General features: G+C 39.6%; 1 long non-coding RNA gene across 1 annotated transcript; it reads right to left on the bottom strand.

The window, feature by feature from the left end:
• Nucleotides 1-690: 690 nt before the first annotated feature.
• LOC116679154 (uncharacterized) lies at nucleotides 691-5811 on the bottom strand. The gene is made up of 3 exons (XR_004329458.1): nucleotides 5727-5811; nucleotides 4792-4796; nucleotides 691-701 (listed from the first exon to the last, which is right to left on the bottom strand). It is a non-coding gene; the product is annotated as an uncharacterized LOC116679154 (long non-coding RNA).
• Nucleotides 5812-7677: the final 1866 nt, after the last annotated feature.

Raw genomic sequence — 7677 nt, 5'->3', positions numbered from 1 at the left:
GAGGTGGTTTGGGCATCTGGTAAGGAGGCCTCCTGGGCCTCCCTAGGAGAACTTGGGGAAGACCCAGGACTAGGTGGAGAGATTATATCTCCAACCTGTCCTGGGAACGCCTCAAGATCCCCCAGTTGGAGCTGGTTGATGTGGGAAGTTTGTGGTCCCCTACTGGAGCTGCTGCCCCCGCGACCCGATACCGGATAAGTTGATGAAGATGGATGGATAATCAGTCATGGGAAAAAAGAAATGATTTTAATTTGTTTATCTTTTTGTTAAACTGACCTATGATGTTTTTTAAGACTACAAGAGTAGAAGTTGAGACGTCAGCTAGATGTGTCCCGGGGTGATGAGGCCAGACTGCTAATGCCCCCCCCCTCTGACTAGAAGACTTTAAAAGAAGCTGATGCAGAGTTTCATCTCAGTTTTAGAGCAGAGACAGCAGATGGATGGTAAGTTTGGAGAGTGTGTTATTGTGATAATTGATGTCTTTACTGTCTGCAGGCTGAATACTGCGTGTGTGTTGTTGTGATAACTGATGTCTTTACTGTCTGCAGGCTGAATACTGCGTGTGTGTTAATGATGTGAGTCTATGATAAGAAAACATTTGACATTTAAACTAATTGATTTCTGCGATCTACAAAGTGTACGTTGTTCATGCTGTTTAATAGAAAGGTTGTGTTGGGAACCCAAACTCTAATCATGAAAAACTCTACACAGGTTTCATATTCATTTTGGGAGCATACTTTAATATTGGCTCTTTAAATACTTACGTTTCTGATCATTAGTGTTTTTAGCTTTATTATCTGTGCCAATGTGTGCTGCTGATTGTGGTTATCTGTGTGAACAGGAGCTTACATGAACCCTATGTACCTTTCTGGTCAGCCTGTTTGTAAATGCACTGTATGGTAGTACAGGGTTGTTTCCATTCCTTCTGGTTCAGATCCTCTCGGACATTCACACTGTTTCTGCTCCCTTCTGCTTCCTGCAGATTTTCTGTTTATATACTTATGCAGCTAGAGAATTTTGGACCTTAGCCACAATGTCTTATGACAGATATCTTGCTATCTGTTATCCTCTACAATATAACAATCGTATGACATCCAACAAAGTTGCTGTGCTTGTTGCTCTAACATGGTTATACCCATCTGTTATAGTTGTAGTCACAATATCTTTAAGTTCTCCTTTACAGCTGTGTGGGAACATCATTAAAACAGTTTACTGTGATAACTATGCGATAGTCAAACTGGCCTGCTCTGACACCAGAGTGAACAACATGTATGGACTCTCCTACACTTCTATTGAAGTCGTTGGTCTTCTTATTTTAATCCTCTACACCTACATGAGGATCCTTAAAGTGTGTTTTTCTGGTTCTAAGGAGACGAGACAGAAAGCTGTCAGTACCTGCACCCCCCACCTCGCTTCCCTCATCAACTTTTTCTTTGGGTGTTCCTTTCAATTTTTACACAGCAGGTTTGATATGAGCAGTGTACCTGTGATGTTACGAAATGTTTTATCATTATATTTTCTGACCTGCCAACCGCTCTTTAACCCTTTAATGTATGGACTGCAGATGTCTAAAATACGTAAACTATGTAAACGTCTTATCTTTGGTAAAACATAAACTGATGTGTAAGAGCATCTTGACTGTTGGTGACCCTTGTGAATACATTTTTGGATAATGATGAATTTAACATCTGATCCCAGGCCAGACTCTCTGACATTCACACTGTTTCTGCTTCCTTCTGTTTCCTGCAGATTTATTGTTTATCTACTAAGTCTAGAAAATATCTTCAGTGACAGATTGGACAAATTCATAGATAAAAATTATAAAAACAAATGACTTCCTGACGGTCGATATGGATTCAGAACAAATAGGTCAACACCACTAGCTTTAACTGATCTCATTGAAGTAATCACAAATTCCACAGACAATAAGAAATGAGGAGTTGGTATAATCATTGATTTGAAAAAATCATTTTGATGAAATTAATCGTGAAATTAGGGGGACAGTGTTGAATTGGTTAAGCAGTTATTTAAAAGACAGGCAACAATTTGTGAAGTTGAGAGATAATACATCTGAATGTTTGGATATTGGGTGTGGTGTCCCTCAGTGGTCCGTATTGGGACCAAAACTATCTATCCTCTATATAAATGACATGTGTTAAGTAACTGAACGAGTGAAATTTGTATTATTTGCATCTTTGGTTCTGGTCATGATTTACAGCAACGCCTGGACTTAATCACTTCAAAGTTCAGAAAAATAAATCAGTAGTTTGACACAAATAAGTTATCATTAAATGTGAGTAAAACCAAATTCATGATATTTAACAATTGTAAATCAATCAATCTAGTTCAGTTACAGATCGAAGGTATCAATATAGAAAGAGAAAATGAAATGAAATTCTTTGGAGTGATAATAGATGACAAGATATTCTGGAAATCTCATTAAAATAAAGCGCATTCCAGACTACAAATCTCTCCACATTTGGTATTGTTCAGTGGTGTTACCATAACTAAATTACTGTGTACAGGTTTGGGGAAACATATCAAAATTCACTGAAATCGTTAATTAAACTTCAAAAAAGAGAAATAAGAATAATTCATAACACATAATATTACCGAGTGAAAGTCAACGTTTTCTTTATCTATCTAGTGACAGTGATCATGTCGTTAGTTCAGATTAGTACCGGTAAACTTATCTAGATCTAGGAATAGAAGACATCATGCTCTCTCCTTTTTATTTGACAAAAACAAAAAAAGGATTTTCAAATTCAGCCATACGGAAGCTTTTTAAGGAAGGAGCAGGATGGGTTACACGCAGACAGAAGCACACACACACACACACACACACACACACACACACACACACACACACACACACACACACACACACACACACACACACAGATAGCTGCAGCAAAATCAATATTTGGCTCTGCAGTGTCTGACTGTCGCGCAACGTTTGGCGTCTGCCAGTACTGCCGACCTGCGAGGAGGAGAGGACCCGTTCATCGCTGCTTGCAGCTTTAATTATTACTATTATTATTATTGTTATTTTTAGTATTATTACTCTGCACGTCTCTCTCCGTTTTGATTTTTGAGTGTGTTACCATGTGGGATGTCAGACCTATGAAAAATCACAAATGTCTGTAGTGATTGGTCTCAGGCGTTGACAGGGGGCTCCATAGCGCCCCCTAACGTGCACCCTGACTTTAAAAAAGTAAGAATTTATCATACTTTTGAGGGAACATGTACATCAACTGGAATTTTAAAAAAAAATCACAAAACTGTATGATATGGCGAAAACTCACATAAATCGGCGCCCACATTATGTCAATGTCAATTTTATTTCTATAGCACATTTAAAAACAACAACAGTGACCAAAGTGCTGAACAGGGTTGATGTCAAATACATATACAACAAGTGTAAAAATCACTCCAACCAAAATACATCACAGGGAGACAAACAACACTTTAAAACATCCGAATCCAGGTTAACACCGGGGAGCTTTGTGAGTCTGTTCAGTGATTTGGCCCATACCTGTAAGCGGGCTCTATAGCGCCCCCTAATACGTTGAAATCCTTGGACTTGGACATGGTTACTCTGATTTTCACCAGTTTTGAAACGCTTATTGCTCTAATCATTGTAGAAATATTTCCCATTTACCTTCATCAGTTCTGCCCAAACAGAAGGCGGCCATTTTGACATCATGAATTGTGTTTTACATTATTTCAAACTCCCCCTTGGCCTTGATTGCTGTCTTCTTGAATCTTTGCAGGTAGTATCTACAGCCAGTCATGACAAAAAGTTATTCAAAGAATTTTGATGTGCAAGATATAGAGTGGCAACTTCCTGTCAGGGCTGTTGAAAGAGGAAGTTGCATATCTGGCCCATACTTGAAATGTTCTATATGCCTTTAGAAAGCTTACTTTTCTGCTGACATTGATCAAACATAATCTTTAACAATACCAAATATCAATCGGCCGATATATCAGTGGGAACTACTTAAAGTGTCTTTTTATGATACTGATATCGTATTGGAACAGCTCTAATGAAACCATTTCTTCTCTTGATGTTTCTGTTCTAATTAACTTCTACTAAGCTTCCTTTTAGCTGACGTCGACCAAACAGAATCTTTCAATGGGACCTTTTCATAATGAGCTCATCCTGCTGCTGGGGGGGGGGGGGGTCCTCCTTATTAAAAGGATAAAAAGACGTCGTAAACAAAGGTTCAGCTCAGTTAGGACGGATTCAGTGGACTACAGTGGGTATAAGCTCAATATACACAATGTCATGATGTTATTACTAATGTGTAACCTGAACATTATGTTGAACTAAATGGTTCATTTGGGGGTGTTGGTTAAACTGTTTCCATGATAATGAATATGTTTCATATTACTACATTGATGCATGTTCATGTGTGCTTGGTGTTCAAGTCCAAATAACTAACTAGTTACATATAGTTTTACAAATGTAGAACAAGAGTTAACATAATTATTTGTCTTATTGTTATAAACCAAGGTGAGGACCATGATCAACTCTACACAGGTTTCATATTTCATACTTTCTGCCTATTTTGACACCGGAGGTTTTAAATATTTATATTTCCTGCTGATTTTGTCCTTATATGTCTTCATAGTGTGTGCCAATGTGCTGCTGGTTGTGGTTATCTGTGTGAACAGGAGCTTACATGAACCTATGTACCTTTTCCTGGTCAGCCTGTTTGTAAATGAACTGTATGGTAGTACAGGGTTGTTTCCATTCCTTCTGGTTCAGATCCTCTCGGACATTCACACTGTTTCTGCTCCCTTCTGCTTCCTGCAGATTTTCATTTTGCTCTCTTATGGAGGTAGAGAATTTTGGACCTTAGCCATCATGTCTTATGACAGATATCTTGCTATCTGTTATCCACTACAATATCACACTCTTATGACGTCTCAAAAGATTGCCGTGCTTATTGCTCTAACATGGTTGTACCCTTTACTTGTCAATATTTTGATAGTGTATGGTCTGACTGCTCCTTTACAGCTGTGTGGAAACATCATTAACAAAGTGTACTGTGACAACTATAGTGTTGTCAAGCTGGCCTGCTCTGATACAACAGCCAATAACATTTTTGGACTTGTGTACATATTTACAGTACTCTTTGGTCTTATAATCTTAATTCTTTTCTCTTACATGAGGATCCTTAAAGTGTGTTTTTCTGGTTCTAGACAGACCAGACAGAAAGCTCTCAGTACCTGCACACCTCACCTTTTGTCCCTGCTCAATTTTTCCTTTGGATATTTCTTTGAAATAGTACAAAGCAGGTTTGATATGAACTATTTACCCAATATGTTGCGTATTTTTCTGTCATTGTACTGGCTTACATGCCAACCACTCATCAACCCTTTACTGTACGGACTGAAAATGTCCAAAATACGCATCGTATGTAGAGATCTGCTCGTTGGGGGGAAAAGGTAACTTAACATGTTACCTGGCAACTAAGAGCTTTGCTCATCATGAATAACAAGAAATACATTTAGATAATGAGATATATATGACAGTACTTTTGTTAACTGTATCTATATAACGTGACAACCTGTAACTATGTTTAAATAAAACACAGACGACAAGGATGAGTTGAATGATTCAGCAAAAGGCTTTCTTTAAATCACCAGCAGGAGATTCATGCAGTGTTCTTTGTTTGGATTTTTGTAATAATGTTTTAGTAATTTTATTGTTATCAGACTCAGGTACATGATTTATAATTAATAGATAATGAAACAACCATTTATAAATGAAATCATGTTCCCATAATGAACCAGTTGCAAACTATTACTAAATGCTTTGTTCATCATTTGTAAAGCATTGCTCCTGTGTTAATTCTCATAAATAAAGCATTTTATACACACTCATGAGTGGTTTGTTTGCAGTAAATAAGGCTCTCAAAAATAATGTTCATAAATACAAGTTTGACAATTTATAAGTATAGCAAAAACATTTGTAAATTAAGTAATTTACCATTTTCAACTAGGTACTCTGGAATGTACATACAGTGCCTTGTGAAAGTATTCGTCCTCCTTGAACTTTTCAACCTTTTGACACATTTCAGGCTTCAAACATAAAGATATAACATTTTATTTTTTGTGAAGAATCACCAACAAGTGGGACACAACTGTGAAGTGGAACCAAATCTATTGGATATTTAAACTTTTTTAGCAAATAAAAACTGAAAGTGGTGCGTGCTAAATGATCGTCCCCCTTGCGTTAAGACTTTGTAGAGCCCCCTTCTGCTGGATCCCAGCTGCAGGTCTCTGGGGGGACGTCTCCATCAGTTTAACATCCAGAGACTAAGTTCTTCTGAGAACCAGCTGGAGCTCAGTGGAGGTGGATGGAGAGCGTTTGTGAACAGCAAGTTTCAGTTCTTTCCACAGATTTGGATTGGATTCAGGTCTGGACTTTGACTGGCCGTTCTAACACTGGATCCGTTTATTGGGAACCATCCTTTGGAGATGTTGCTGTATGTTTGGGATCATGGTCTTGTTGGAAGATAAGTCTCCGTCCCGTTTCAGGTCTTAGCAGACTCCAGCAGGTTTTCATCAGACTGGTCCTGTATTTGGCTGCATCCATCTTCCCTCAGTCTGAACCTCTTCCCTCAGTCTGAACCCTCTTCCTCAGTCTGAACTCTTCCCTCAGTCTGAACCTCTTCCCTCAGTCTGAACCCTTTCCCTCAGTTGAACCCTCTTCCCTCAGTCTGAACCTCTTCCCTCAGTCTGAACCTTCCCTCAGTCTGAACCATCTCCTCAGTCTGAACCATCTTCCCTCAGTCTGAACCATCTTCCCTCAGTCTGAAACATCTTCCTGTCCCTGCTGAAGGAAAGCAGGCCCAGACCATGATGTGCCCCCCATGTTGGACAGGGGGGACGGTGTGTTCAGGGTCATGAGCTGTGTTGCTTTTACGCCAAACATACGTTTTGCATTGTGGTTCATCTGACCAGAGACCTTCTTCCACAGGTGGGGGGGTCTCCCAGGGGCTTGGTGGGTAACTTTAGACAAGAATGTTATGGAGATCTTTGAGAAACGGCTTTCTTCTTGCCAACTCTTCCATGAGGTAAGATGTGCAGTGTCCGATGATTGTTGTCCTCTGGACAGACTGTCCCCCCTCAGCTGGAGGTCTCTGCAGTTCTCCAGAGGGATCATGGGCCTCTTGGCTGCGCTCTGTCATCTTCTCTGGTCTGAGCTGAAGGTTACAGGGACCAGGTCTTGGTAGATCTGCAGCGGTCTGATACTCCTTCCATTTCTAAATGATGGCTTGCACAGTGCTCCTTGGGATGTTTAAAGCTTGGGAAATCTTTTGGATCCCAATCCGGTTTAAACTTCTCCAGACCAGTATTAGGGACCTGCCTGGTGTGTTCCTTGGTCTTCATGATGCTCTCTGCGCTGTCAACAGAACCCTGAGACCATCACAGACCAGGTGCATTTATACAGAGACCTGATCCCACACAGATTCTATTGATCCCCATCAGTCCTTTAGGACCACATCGGATCATTCAGAGATCCTCGCTGAACTTCTGGACTCAGTTTGCTGCTCTGAAAGTAAAGGGGCCGATCATTTAGCACGCACCACTTTCAGTTTATTATTTGGTAAAAAAAAAAATTTGGTTTAAAATATCCAATAGATTTGGTTCCACTTCACAATT

Source organism: Etheostoma spectabile, unplaced genomic scaffold (assembly GCF_008692095.1).
Source record: "Etheostoma spectabile isolate EspeVRDwgs_2016 unplaced genomic scaffold, UIUC_Espe_1.0 scaffold00009586, whole genome shotgun sequence".
In the NCBI taxonomy this organism is placed as follows: domain Eukaryota; kingdom Metazoa; phylum Chordata; class Actinopteri; order Perciformes; family Percidae; genus Etheostoma; species Etheostoma spectabile.
This window is presented reverse-complemented; position numbering and strand designations above follow the sequence as displayed.